This window comes from Rhinopithecus roxellana, chromosome 8, assembly GCF_007565055.1.
Source record: "Rhinopithecus roxellana isolate Shanxi Qingling chromosome 8, ASM756505v1, whole genome shotgun sequence".
Taxonomy (NCBI): domain Eukaryota; kingdom Metazoa; phylum Chordata; class Mammalia; order Primates; family Cercopithecidae; genus Rhinopithecus; species Rhinopithecus roxellana.
In genome coordinates, this window is record NC_044556.1 from 91,005,879 (window position 1) to 91,021,469 (window position 15,591).

The following is a 15,591-nucleotide window of genomic DNA, read 5'->3' on the forward strand; positions in this document are numbered from 1 at the left end:
TATTTCAGCTCTTGTCCCATGATCTGCTACATTTGTGTGAGAGGCTCCTGGTTTAAACAGAACCTCATGGCAAAGTTTTTAAGTGTAAACCAGCACATGAGCAGTGGGAGGTTAGCAGCACATAATAGCGAAAGCCATGACTATAACTACAGTTACCTTTAAACTGTGATACTGGAGTAGATAATTTTTGTCTTTCCTCTTAACCAAGAGTTAGCTCATCAGAACAGGTGCTGTCACACCTGGATTCAGGTTCCGCAGCTCCACTAGGGCAGTTTTATTTGCTATTCAGAATCAACCTGAGTGTGAATTTACTGAATCACAATGAGGGCATCAATCCAGGGACACCAGAACTCTCTCACCAGCACCTGGGAGTCTCTCAGAAGTTTGGAAATGTTCTATGCAAACTGTGGTCAGGCTGATAAGAGGGTCTAATTTTGCTTCCCTCTCAGAGTAAGAGGAATGAGTTATCTAGTACTTGTTTCTCTCCTCAGTCTGGTTGGTTGGTACCCAGGTGGAAATTGTTTTAGTACCCTGGTACTTGGTGTAAAAGAAAAGAGAGGATATCTGGAGACTCAAACTGATGTTTTTTCATGATTAGATTCAGATTTATTTATTTTATTTTATTTATTTATTTATTTATTTATTTATTTATTTATTTTTATAAGTTATTTATTTTTTGGCTGGGCATGGTAGCTCATGCCTGTAATCCTAGCAGTTTGGGAGGCCGAGGCAGGTGGTTCACTTGAGGTCAGGAGTTCAAGGCCAGCCTGGCCAACATTGTGAAACCCCATCTCCACTAAAAAAAACGAGCTGGGTGTGGTGGCGCACGCCTGTAATCGCAGCTCTTCAGGAGGCTGAGGCAGAATCGCTTCAACCTTGGAGGTGGAGGTTGCAGTGAGCTGAGATTGCACCACCACACTCCACCCTGGGTGACAGAATGAGACTCCATCTCAAAAATAAATAAATAAAAGAAAAATATTTTAAATTATTTATTTTTTTGACTACGTGTATTACAACAGTGATATTTTGTTCTTCTGTGTGCAATGGCACATGATAAAAATTTGTCCTATTACAGTTGATGTTAATTTCACTCAGTTGGTTAAAGAGTTCTCTGACAGATTTTTCTACTATAGAGTTAATTATTTTTCTCTGCATTACTAAGTACCTGTTGTAAATTTACTGGCTAATTTGTTTAAACCATCACATTTATTCTGTAAGCAAGCTCAGATCTCTTCTTTTTATTCTCTTTGCATGTACCTTACTTTGGAAAATGAAGGCTCTCATCCTTGTTTACTGGTCAGAAAAACTGGGATGAACCCAGGCTCTGCCACTTACTGGATGTTTGACAGAATATTCTCATTGGGCTAGAATTACTGGCCTCATTGGTGAGCTTCTTAGAAATTCAGAAACTCAGGCTTCACCCCAGATCTCCTGAATCAAAATCTGAAGTTTCCAGTTATCTGTTGTACACATTAAAATGTGAGAAGTATCTTCTAACTCACCACAACTTTTCCATTTGAGAAATATACACAAGTTAGTCCGTACAGTGTAAATATAGTACTCAAAATTGTGCAATGCCTGTGTGGGTACCCATAATTTTGTATTTTGTCATCTAGAAAGGTATTGTATATATACTGGATTATGGATCTTATGCATTTTTCCCTCAAAGTTAGTGAAAACCTTTGAAAATATTTCTGAGTTAAAAAATTATCTTATTGGATAATTCCAGTGACTCAGTCAGAACTGGTTCTCTTTACTCTCATTTTACCTTAAACCAAATTAAGAATTATGCCCATGGCCACTTAGTAAGTGTGTAGTGTTTTTTGGTTTAATTTTATTTTATTCTATTTTATTTTATTTTATTTTTCAGAGACTCTTGACATTCAGGGATTCAATCATAGAATTCTCTCTGGAGAAGTGGAAATTGCTTGAGTATGCTCAGCAGAATTTGTGATGTTAGAAAACTATAGAAATGGTTTTCTATTCTATGTTCTAATAGAACATTTCTATTCTGTAGTTTTCAAACATCTACAGGCTGGTACCTGGCCTGTCTTGGTGAGGATAACTTCAATACACAATTTCTAATATACCCTGTGAGTTTCTTTTTTTTTTTTCTTTTGTTTTTTGAGACCAAATCTTGCTCTGTGGCCAGGCTGAAGCACAGTGGCATGATCTCGGCTCACTGCAACCTCCACCTCCCAGGTTCAAGTGATCCTCCTGCCTCAGCTTCTCGAGTAGCTGGGACTATAGGCAAGCGCCACCACACCCAGCTAATTTTTTTGTATTTTTAGCAGAGACAAGGTTTCACCATGTTGGCCAGGACAGTCTCGATCTCTTGACCTTGCGATCTGCCTACCTCAGCCTCCCAAAGTGCTGGGATTACAGGCATGAGCCACCATGCCTGGCCTTTTTTTTTTTTGCTTTCGTATATGTTTTAGGGAGTCTCTGCTTTGCATGAATAAATTTCAGATCACCGTTTTCAAGAAAAACTTAGGGATTTGTTGGTATAGAAAATAAAATCTCGAAGATACTTCATCTTAACATTAACCTTTTTCTTTCTTCAGCTGATCTGTCCTTTATTTTAGATTAGTGGTAATTCCAGAAATTTAGAGGCATAAAATATTGTTTCCCACATCTTATAATCACATTACCACCTCCCATTACCACCACCTGTTTTTTTCCTTAGGCGACTGGGTCTCTCCATGTTGCCCAGGCTGCTCTCAAACCCCTGGGCTTACGTGATTTGCTGCCTTGGCCTCTCAAAGTGCTGGGATTAGAGGTGTGAGCCACCATGCCCAGCCAACCACCACCAAGTTTTGATTCAGCAGCACTGGGTAGTGGAGCTAAGGACCCACAAATTAGAAAAGTTTTTAAATATCATAAAGTTTCTGTGAGGAAACAGTATTTCATTTTAAATTTTTAGACTCTTTTATAATGTTCTGTTTTTTTCCACTGAGCACAGTACTAAGTTAGTAATTGGAAAATCCCAGCAGAAGTCATACTACTATTTCTGATGAAAGAGTCCTTGGCTGTTCTCTAAGCCAAACCTGATCACCTATATGGAGAAAAAAAAGCCCCGGAGTGTGAGGAGACTGGAGACAGTAGCCAAACATCCAAGTAGGTGGGAGTGAATAAAGTAGATGACATAGATGAGATGTCCAAAGGTCAAGGAGAAAGTCAGATCTTAAAATGTGGCTTGTGAAGCTACGCTCCAGTGGAAATAGTTTCTAAGAAGCCCTGGTTTTTTTCTCTTGCTCTCATATAGAGACAGACATCTTCTGTCCCATGCTCTTCAATTCTCTAAGGACTGGACTTCCTCTTCCACAATCCTTCTTCTAGCTTACAAAGAAAAAGTCCTTTTTGTGGCTTACAAGGGACTGGAGGACGTGGCTGCTTGCTCTTTTACTGCTTTTCAGGACATGGGCCTATCTGTGATTTTTAAGGAGCTCTGTGTTAAACATTTTCTAATTTCCATTTTGAATCTTGTCTAAAATGTGTAAGAGTAGTGGAGATACTGGGATTTGGTTTAGAAATCCCAGAAACACCACACCCAGATGTTGTATGTTTTCTGCTTTATAATTTCATATCCTATGAAGGCTTCAAATGTGATTCTACAGAAATTTATACTCAATAATTTTATCAGAACACTAAGCATCTGCCCCATATAATAAAATCTAATGTTATCTTACTGCAAAATTTTAAGTTTTTTAGTATGTGCTGAGGCATATCTTGTAAACGCTGTGTGCTCTAATTCCTAAACTGTAATATGGTTTAATGTATCTACTTTCTACATTTAAAAAATGTACTGTGCCATTGAGGAACTTAGAACATTGCTGAGCATGTGTTAAATTCCCATTTGTTTCCTGATTTTTAAATAGTTATTATTTTATAATTTTTCTTGTTTAGTTTGAAGCTTACTAGGATTATGTCACTGTATGTGTTTTTATATGCATACACACGTGTATACGTAACATGTCATTGATATGTATGTGTATGTTTTATATTTGTGCATATACACACATGTGTATATATGCATAACATTAATTTTTTGATCAATAAAAATTGCATGATTATGTATTGTGTATATTGTAATAATTTGATAGTTATATATATTGTGAAATGTTTAATACAATTAAGTTGATGAAAATTATGTCACTTAACATGGTTATGTTTTTTTTGTAGTGACAGCACTTGAGGTCTCCTACTGTTGTAGCAAATTTTAACCATACAAAACGCTGTCATTAACTACATTTTAAAGCTATACATTAGATCCCCAAAACTTATTTATCTTATAACTGAAAGTTTGTACTCTTTGAGCATCTTATCATTTTTTCTACCTCTAGAGCTGCTCATTACCATTGTAACTCTCTGCTTTTTGAGTTCAACCTTTTTAGATTCTCCATTTAAGTGAGAACATACAGTGTTTGTCTTTCTGTGCCTGGCTTATTTTGCTTAGCATAATGTCTTCAGGTCCTTTTGTGTTGAAATAGTAGAATTTCATTCTTTTTTATGGGAGAATAATATTTGGTTGTCTATACCACATTTTTTTTATCCATTCAACATCTGCAGATACTTCATTTTTTTAAAAAAAAATCCTTGACAGTTGTCAATGCTGCATTGAATACAGGGTTGCAGATATTTCTTTGCGATACTGATTTTATTTTGTTTATATACAGAAGTGGAATTGCTGGATTGTAAGATAGTTCTAGTTTTTAAAAATAATCTCCATGCTAGTTTTCATAATGACTCTTCCAGTTTCCAACTCATTAAGAGTGTACAGAAATATTTTGTCACATCCTTGTTAACACTTGTTGTATTTCTTCTTTTTATTAGCCATTCTAACTGCTGTAAAATGCTATCGCATTATGATTTTGATTTGCAGTTTTCTGACAAATGGTAATGTTTAGCATCTTTCTACACACCTGTTGGCCATTTTAATATGTTTGTTTAAAAAATATTCAGTCTTTAGCCGGGCGTGGTGGCACGTGCCTGTAATCCCAGCTGAGGAGACTGAGGCAGGAGAATTGCTTGAACCCAAGAGGCAGAGGTTGCAGTGAGCTGAGACTGTGCCATGGCACTCCAGCCTGGGTGACAGAGTGAGACTCCATTTCAAAAAAAAAAAGAAAAAAACTTCAGTCTTTTGGGGATTATTATTGGTACCCAAATAATAATTTGGGTATTATTGTTACTGTTTCACTTATGATTTGTGTGAGTTTCTGCTATATTTTGAATACTAACCTCTCATCATACATGGTTTGCAAATATCCTATCTTAAAGGTTCTTATTTTTTGCTGTGCAGAATATGTTTAGTTTGGTACAGTACAACTTTATGTTTGGTTTTGTTGCCATACTTTTGATATCATATTTGAAAAATCATTGCCAAGTCAGTATCATGGAGGCTTTTCATATGCTTTTTAAATGATTTTTTTAAGGATTTATGTATTAAATTTATTTATTTATTTATTTGTTTATTTATTTATTTATTTATTTTTGAGATGGAGTCTCACTCACTCTGTCGCCCAGGCTGGAGTGCAGTGGCACAATCTCGGCTCACTGCAGCCTCCACTTCCCAGGCTCAATGATTCTCCTGCCTCTGATTCTCAAGTGGCTGCAATTACAGGTATGTGCCACCACACCTGGCTAATTTTTGTATTTTTAGTAGAGATGGCGTTTCACCATGTTGGCAAGGCTGGTCTTCAACTCCTGACCTCAAGTAATCCACCCGCCTTGGCTTCCCGGAGTGCTGGGATTACAGGTGTGAGCCACTGCGCCTGGCCATGACATTTTTATTTTTAAAAACCAAAACTGCTCAAGTAATTTCTTGATATATGAAAACACAAATAATGTATATAAACCAAGAGTCTTCATCAACATATTTCCAACCCCATTACTCTCCTTTTCAATGTCAGAACTTTTATAGATTTGAGGTGTATCCTCCTTCACATTCAGAAATTTTGCTTTGTGAGTTTTCCCCCTATATAATATTACTATACTACACATATTGCTTTATACTTTGTGGTCTTTTACTTAACAATGTGTCTTAAATTCTTTCCACTTCAGTCTATGTGAATCTGCATCACTCTTTCTAACCATTGTCTGATATTACTAAGTACGGGTGTATCTTGATGTAGGAAACGTTTCTTTCCTTGATGAACATTTCAGCTGTATTTAACCGGGGCCATCACAGACAGTAATATCCTGTACACAGTTGTGTTCATATATGCGTAAGTTACTGTCTAAGATGGATTTGCAAAAAGAAGGGAATGAAGCTTTGAAGTTTTAATAAATACTGCCAAGCTGCTCACCACAGTACTGTCACCATTTTACAATCCCAAAGGCATATTTGTAGAGTGTTCATTTCCACCCACCATCAGCAACACCGCGTATTGTTAACTGTTAAAACTTTTGGTTATTAGTGGAATTAAACAATTTTTCTTATGTTTATTGAGCGTTTCTATCTTTTCTGTGAATTACCTGTTTACGTATTATTTTACACATTTCCCCATGGGGATGGATGTCTTTTTCTTACTGATTTATAAGAATCATTTATGTTTAGGATATCACTCTTACTGTGTTACATGGTTTTATTCATTATTTTTCAAACTTGTTTCAGACTCTAAATTAATTGTTTCAAAACGAATTGGTATAAAGTGAAGGTTGTAAGGCATAAAGTCAAATATTTATAAAATTTGTATACGGTATTGTGATTTTTACAGCTTATTTTTGTAGTCTTAGCTACTATTAACTTTATTACCAGCTTTTTATTAGTTTTCTATATAAAAACAACCAAAATGTTAACCAACAAATATCCATTTTTGGTGACTATTTTAAGAAAATCATTGATATTTTAAATGACATAACTAATTTATTGATTGTGCACTATAGAATTGTTTTCCAAACTTTACCTCAAACTACTCACAGCTAACTATTTAATTCCCCTTTTCAGAATTTTGTGGGTTTTTGTTTTGTTTTGTTTTTACAGAATTTTCTACTTCTATTTCAGCATAGCATTGGAGAGGAAATGTGGCAGTAGTTACGAACACAATTTCTGCAACTTACTAGCTGTGTGACCTTCAAACATTTTCTTAATCACTTTATGCCTCCATGTTCTCTCCTGTAGAACAAGGAAGCAGTAATAGCTACACCTCACAAGATAACTGTGAATTCCTATGAAATATCACCTTTTCATGTAGCATTTTTGAATTCTTGGTATGTTTCAGGCACTACATAACTGATTTATGTACATTATTTCACTTAACCCTCCCATAATTCATGCCTTGCCAAAATTGCTGGCTCTGCTTGTTTTTCAGTGGTTTGGAAATTGTTTACATCTCTCAATATGAAAAATAATCTGAAAGTAAACTGATGAATCTCACATATTGATGACTTGTTGCACCCCTAGGTGGTCTTTTTATCTATTAAACATATTTTAAAATAATTGTTTGCTATTTTAAGTTACTATTTTACAAGCCATCACTAGTCAAAGTAAAATAACATCTAATTATATATTGCTATTGGTGCCAGATTCTTGGAAATAAGAATAATTAATTAATTAATGAGAAATAGATGACAAATAATTCTCATCTCTTTATTTTACATTTCAGTATGTATTAAATTTAAGTCTTTATTTTGAGTTAATTTTTGTGTATGGTACAAGAAATGCGATTTAATTTTATTATTGTGCTTGTGAGTATCCAGTTTTCCCAGCACCAAGTATTGAAGATGCTGTACTTTCTGCATTGTGTATTCATAATGCCCTTGTCAAAGATTTACCTTTAGATGCATAGATTTACTTCTGGGCTCTGTATTCTGTTCCATTGATTTTTGTGTTGGTTCCTATAAACATACCATTCTATTATTTATACTGTAGCTTTGAAATGTAGTTTTAAATAATGAAGTATAATGTCCCCAGATTTGGTTTTATTCCTCATGATTGCTTTGGCCATTTAATGTTTCTTATAGGTTTTATATACATTATAGACTTTATTTTCTGTTACTTTAAAAAGTGGCACAAGAATTTTGATAGGAATTTGAATTAATCTACAGATTGCTTCAGGTAATATGGCACTTAGATGATATTTATTCTTCCAATCCATAAACAAGTCATATATTTACATTTATTTGTATCTTCTTTAATTTCTTTCATCAATACCTTATTTTTTTGTTTAACGATCTTTCACCACATTGGTTAAATTTGTTGCTAAGAAATTTATTATTTTGTTGCTATTGTAAATGAGATTTTTTTTTTACTGGTTTATTGCTACTCTATATAAACAAAACTGATATTTGTATGTTAATTATATTTTCTACTTCTTTACTGAGTGCATTTATTATTTTAAGCTATTTCTTGGTGTACTATTTGTGGTTTTACATATATAAGATTATGCCATCTGCAGTGACTTTTTTTCTTCTTTTCAATTTGGATCTTCTATGTTTTCTTGCTTAATTATTCTATGTAGGACTTCCAGTTCTATGTTCAAACAGAACCATTAGAATGGGCATAATATAGACTTGCATTGGTGTTTGTGCATTTGAAGGAGCAAACACCTCTTTTTATTTTTATAAACTGTTTTCAGTAGGTAAAGATCTTCATCTTTTGGGTCTCAAGACAGATGAGATCTTTTCTGGGCTTGCAGTAAAAAGGGTTGTAGCTGGGTTACAAGGTTGCTGCCAAGTCTGGAGTGGGTTTTACCTTTAGTGGGCTTGTTACGAGGAGCACATGTGGTTGTGAGTCCTGTCATGTTTTTGGGCAGACTGGATTGTCTTCAGGACTTTCTGTGGAGCAGGCACTAGGGCAGGTTTCTGCTGTATGGTGGGCCTAATACCAGATGCATGGATGAGTGTAGCTCCCACTGAGTACCTAGCAGGGTTTCCCCAGGTTATCTACAAGCAGTGACTTTTGAACTGTTTTGTGTGGGTCACAAGTATGATCTCCCCAGCTTTTTTGTTATTCCTCATGATTGGTTTGGCCATTCAGTATTTCTTGTAGTTCTATGTACATTGTAGGCTTGCATTTTCTATTACTATGAAAAGTGGCACAGGAATTGTGATAGGGATTTGAGTTAACTTACAGACTGCTTTGGATAATATGACACTTTATTAATCAAAGGGCCTGTCTTCTCAAAGTGACTCTTCTTGATCTTGGGTTTTAGCACAGTTTCCTAATGCCCTGTATCCCAAAGCTCAGTATATTGCCCAGGCTGTTCTTGAACTCCTGGCCTGAAGCAGTCCTCCTGCCTCAGGCTCCTGAATGGAGGAGATTAGTGTCATGAGCTCTCTCATAAAGTTACTTTGTGCCTCTCATGTGCCTGGCTCTCTCATAAAGTTACTTTGGTTGATGGATGGCTGACTAGTTTTTTTTGTTTGTTTTTGTTTTTGCTGCAGGGGAATATAAAAGTAGGGAACTCCAGCATTCCCCTTGAAAACTGGTACAAGACAGGGATGCCCTCTCTCACCACTCCTGTTCAACATAGTGTTGGAAGTTCTGGCCAGGGCAATCAGGCAAGAAAAATAAATAAAGGATACTCAGGAAAAGAGGAAGTCAAATTGTCCCTGTTTGCAGATGACATGATTGTATATTTAGAAAACCCCATCGTCTCAGCCCAAAATCTCCTTAAGCTGATAAGCAACTTCAGCAAAGTCTCAAGATACAAAATCAATGTGCAAAAGTCACTAGCATTCTTATACACCAGTAACAGACAAACAGCCAAATCATGAGTGAACGCCCATTCACAATTGCTTCAAAGAGAATAAAATACCTAGGAATCCAACTTACAAGGGATGTCAAGGACCTCTTCAAGGAGAACTACAAACCACTGCTCAGTGAAATAAAAGAGGACACAAACAAATGGAAGAACATTCCATGCTCATGGATAGGAAGAATCAATATCATGAAAATGGCCATACTGCCCAAGGTAATTTATAGATTCAATGCCATCCCCATCAAACTACCAATGACTTTCTTCACAGAATTGGAAAAAAAACTACTTTAAAGTTCACGTGGAACCAAAAAAGAGCCTGCATTGCCAAGACAATCCTAAGCCAAAAGAACAAAGCCGGAGGCATCATGCTAGGTGACTTCAAACTAGGCTGCAGTAACCAAAACTGCATGGTACTGGTACCAAAATAGAGATAGACCAATGGAACAGAACAGAGCACTCAGAAATAATACCACACATCTACAACTATCTGATCTTTGACAAACCTGACAGAAACAAGAAATGAGGAAAGGATTCCCTATTTAATAAATGGTGCTGGGGAAATTGGCTAGCCATAAGTAGAAACCTGAAACTGGATCCCTTCCTTACACCTTATACAAAAATTAATTCAAGATGGATTAGAAACTTAAGTGTTAGACCTAAAACTGTAAAAACCCTAGAAGAAAATCTAGGCAGTACCATTCAGGACATAGGCATGGGCAAGGACTTCACAACTAAAACACCAAAATCAATGGCAACAAAAGCCAAAATTGACAAATGGAATCTAATTAAAGAACTTCTGCACAGCAAAAGAAACTACCATCAGAGTGAACAGACAACCTACAGAATGGGAGAAAATTTTTGCAATCTACTCATCTGACAAAGGGCTAATATCCAGAACCTACAAAGAACTCAAACAAATTTACAAGAAAAAAACTACCTCATCAAAAAGTGGGCAATGGATATGAACAGACACTTCTCAAAAGAAGACATTTATGCAGCCAACAGACACATGAAAAAATGCTCATCACCACTAGCCATCAGAGAAATGCAAATCAAAACCACAATGAGATACCATCTCACATCAGTTAGAATGGCGATCATTAAAAAGTCAGGAAACAACAGGTGCTGGAGTGGATGTGGAGAAATAGGAACACTTTTACACTGTTGGTGGAACTGTAAACTAGTTCAACCATTGTGGAAGACAGTGTGGCGATTCCTCAAGGATCTAGAACTAGAAATACCATTTGACCCAGCCATCCCATTACTGGGTATATACCCAAAGGATTGTAAGTCTTGCTGCTATAAAGACACATGCACACTTATGTTTATTGTGGCACTATTCACAATAGCAAAGACTTGGAACCCAACCCAAATATCCATCAATGACAGACTGGATTAAGAAAATGTGGCACATATACACCATGGAATACTATACAGCCATAAAAACGGATGAGTTTGTGTCCTTTGTAGGGACATGGATGCAGCTGGAAACCATCATTGTGAGCAAACTATTGCAAGAACAGAAAACCAAACACCGCATGTTCTCACTCACAGGTGGGAACTGAACAATGAGAACACTTGGACACTGGAAGGGGAACATCACACACTGGGGCCTGTCGTGGGGTGGGGGCAGGGGGAGGGATAGTATTAGGAGATATACCTAATGTAAATGACGAGTTAATGCATGCATCACACCAACATGGCACCCGTATACATATGTAACAAACCTGCACAATGTGCACATGTACCCTAGAACTTAAAAGTATAATAAGAAAAATTTAAAAAAATAAAATAAAAGTAGGGAACTCCTATTACATTATCTTGATAATGTCACTGTCTCCATGCATTTCTGCCTTATTTTGTTCTCTTGTACGTTTGTGTGTTATTTTAGGTTCAAACATTAAGAACGACGTGGTAGAATTTATACATTGTGTATAAAATAAATTAGATAGCTAGTAGGTACACTATATATTATAATATTCACCTGTAAGATTAAGTTTAGTGCAGACAAAAGGGCTCATTAAGATTTTCATCCACTTTTTTCAACATATGTCCAAACTATAATATAGTTTATGCCCAAATTTTTATTTTATCAGTTACTCTTAACCATATTTCACACAATTTGTATTTTTTAAATTTAGAAATGTGAGACTCTTATTTCCTTTTAAAGACTATTACAGGTTATTTGTTTTGTAAAATAATAGCATCAATATATTAGTAATATAAATAGTTATTTGTAATGTAAATACTTATTAAAATTCTCTCATTAGAGAAGTTTATTAATTATTGTAGTGCATTTTCTGTAAAATTGTACTGCCATACACCACAGGGCAATGATTCAGAATGCCTGGTCTTCATAGATGCACACTCACAGATGAACATTGTAGTTATTTAGAAAAATTCTTTTCTAGTGTTATATCGATGTTCCAAACAACATTTTATGGGTAAATGTTTCTCTCATTCTAGTTTTGCAATTCCATGTTAACTGTATTTTTATTTTAGGGTAGGTTCCTTGACATTGGTTTATTGTATTCTTGGTTTTACCCAAGTATTATTTTGGATGACAATGCGCAGCTTTTTATGTACAGTTTATGTCAATTTGCAGTTTACTTACAATATGAATTAGCCATATATGTATTCACAATTGAAGTTCAACAGTTAATGAAAACTAAGCAAACTAATGTTACATGATAAAGCCCCAATCAGCTATCTTATACTTAAGCAAATACACCGAATAATAGTTTGTAGCTTTATTGCTGCTTTTGTTCAAACTATGTTTTATATCCTCTGTGACCAAGGAAATTTCTGATATTGTCCTATCAGGCTAAAGAAACAAAAAGCCGGGTGCGGTGGCTCACGCCTGTAATCCCAGCACTTTGGGAGGCCTAGGCAGGTGGATCACGAGGTCAGGAGATCGAGACCATCCTGGCTAACAGGGTGAAACCCCATCCCTACTAAAAATACAAAAAATGGCCAGGCGCGGTGGCTCAAGTCTGTAATCCCAGCACTTTGGGAGGCCGAGACGGGCGGATCACGAGGTCAGGAGATCGAGACCATCCTGGCTAACATGGTGAAACCCCGTCTCTACTAAAAATTACAAAATAAACTAGCCGGGCAAGATGGCGGGCGCCTGTAGTCCCAGCTACTTGGGAGGCCGAGGCAGGAGAATGGCATAAACCTGGGAGGCGGAGCTTGCAGTGAGCTGAGATCCGGCCACTGCACTCCAGCCTGGGCGACAGAGCGAGACTCCGTCTCAAAAAACAAACAAACAAAAAAAAAAAAACACAAAGATGGGCATGTTGGCGGGTACCTGTAGTCCTAGCTACTCAGCAGGCTGAGGCAGGAGAATGGCATGAACCCGGGAGGTGGAGCTTGTAGTGAGCCAAGATTGCGCCACTGCACTCCAGACTGGGCAACAGAGCAAGACTCCGTCTTAAAAAAAAAAAGAAAAGGAGAAACAAACAAACAGTGATTATACTTTCAAGTAGGAGTTTATCCCAGATATTCCATATGTAGACAACTCTGCTCATGTTTGTTTTAATAAAGCTGTGGTGCAAAACCTTATGTGTTTATGGAAATTAAAGCTTTTCAGTTCCATACCAAAGCAGCCGAATGATCGAAATCCAAGAGTGATGGCTTAGAGTGAGGACCATTTCTTGCTGACATGGAGATGGTTGAGCTGGTCTACAATAAATCTACGGGAGAGGCAGGTTGTGATGACTTGGAAGTATTGGTTGCCTTTGTGGTCTCAAAGTTCTTTGCCAAGTTCACCTCAGCAGTGCTGTGCTGTTCTGTTGTCAGATTGGGAATGCTTGGCCAGTAGTCATTCTCTGCATGGTCCAAAACTGCGGATGCTTCCCTGATCCACTGCCTGCCAGAAATGCAGTTGTAGCAAAGGAGGTCGGTAAGGGGACAGAGACTGGCTGGCCGCTGCCTCGCTGAGATAGAGCAGTGGGCACCCAATCCTAGCTCACATGCCAAGTGCCATCCTCATCCCAGTACCCAGGGGTGTCTCCCATAATGTGCACTGCCTGGCCTTATGTAAATGGAGAGCTCAGCTAAGGCCTATAGTTGCTAAGGGGCCTTTCCAGAGCCCCAAGTGTGCTGGACAACTCACTAGCCATGGGAAGAGCCTGTGTCCTTGTGGCCACACAGAGGCAATGACTGAAGCATGCCTACATTGCAGGGCCTTCTGGAGTCTTCATGTGAGAGTTCAGCTCTGGCAACAGAGGACATCTCTGGTGTCTGGAGATTCTCAGTGTCTGGGAGGTGGGAAACTGATTGATGGCATCTGCTGGCTTCTGGAGCACTGCCTGGTGGTCCTTATCTATGGGCCCCAGCCAAGGCACTTCAGAAAGCTTGATCGCTGGCTAGCATTCTGGACTGTGAGACAGCCTGGCTGCAGCTAGTGCTGGATGGAGAGAGTAGAATGTAGTGAGGTGGGAACAATGTGTATTCTGTCACGTGGCATGGGGTTTCTTGTGACTCTGAACTACCCAGGTGCGGCAACCAGAAGGCAATCAGAGAGTGGAAACAGTCCGACTCACAGACATATTTATTGTCAGTGGAGAGAAGTTCATCGAAGGAGACACAGAGTGGGGTGGTGCATTAATGTAATTCTCAGGGCTGAAAATGCCACCTTTTAACAATATTTTTCTTAGGACCCCACAAGTGTGTCACTGTCTGTTTTTAATTCCATGTACAAACAGTACTTTCCTCAAATAATGAAAGTAGCACTATTATTATGTTGGGAAGAGAGCAGCAACACTTATGAATAAAAGCCCATTGACAGATTGAGCTCATAATGCTTACACTAATTTATACATGATATGATTTCAGGTCGTGCATAATGTGTGCTTGTCAATAAAAGTATGAATTTAAAAAATTAAACAGTTTATCTTAAAATGCAGCTATTTTAGCATTGGTCCACAGTTTTAGTAAATATCTCTTTTTTTCCCAGTAAACCATATTCTTAATACAAATGTTAGCACTCGGTACTGCTTTTTATTTTTGTTTTTTATTTTTAACTTTTAAGTTCAGGGGTACATGTGCAGGTTTGTTACATAGGTAAACTTGTGTCATGGGAGCTTGTTGTACAGATTATTTCATCATCCAGGTATTAAGCCTAGTATTCATTAGTTACTTTTTCTGATTCTCTCCCTCCTCCCACCTCTACCTTCAGATAAGTCCCAGTGTCTTTTGTTCCTTTCCATGTGTCCATGTGTTCTCATCATTTAGCTCCCACTAACAAGTGAGAATATGCAGTAGTTGTTTTTCTGTTCCTGTGTTATTTTGCTAAGGATAATGGCCTTCACCTCAATCAGTTTCCTGCAAAGGGCATGATCTCATTCTTTTTTATGGCTGCCTAGGATTTCATGTTGTATATGTACCACACTTTCTTTATTCAGGCTATTATTGATGGGCATTTAGGTTGATTCCATGTCTTTGCAATTGTTAATAGTGCTGCAGTGAACATACACATGAATTTGTCTTTATAATAGAATGATTTATATTCCTTCGGGTATATACCCAGTAATGAGATAGCTGGGTCAAATGGTATTTCTGTTTTTAGTTCTTTGAGGAATCACCACACTGTCTTCCACAATAGCTGAACTAATTTACACTCCCACCAACAGTGTATAAGGGTCTTTTTCTCTGCAACCTTGCCAGCATTTGTTACTTTTTGACTTTTTGATACTAGCCATTCTGACTGGTGTGAGATGGTATCTCATTGTGGTTTTCATTTGCATTTCTCTAATGAAAACCATTAGAGAATGTTGAGCATTTTGAAATATGATTTTTGGTTGCATGGATGTTTTCTTTTGAAAAATGTTCATTTCCTTTGCCTACTTTTTAATGGAGTTGTGTTTTGGGTTTTTTTTCTCGTAAA

General features: G+C 37.2%; 1 protein-coding gene across 5 annotated transcripts in view; it reads left to right on the forward strand.

Moving 5' to 3' along the window:
* Window positions 1-15,591, forward strand: part of ZNF678 (zinc finger protein 678) — a 109,895-nt gene that overhangs the window by 10,298 nt on the left and 84,006 nt on the right. The window contains exon 2 of one of the 5 annotated variants that reach the window (XR_004059031.1): window positions 9,385-9,520. The exons of the other annotated variants lie outside the window; for them this stretch is intronic. The gene's annotated coding sequence lies outside the window, so the exon portion shown is untranslated. Of the gene's footprint in view, window positions 1-9,384; window positions 9,521-15,591 lie in introns of those variants that run through there. 5 annotated transcript variants of the gene reach the window in all.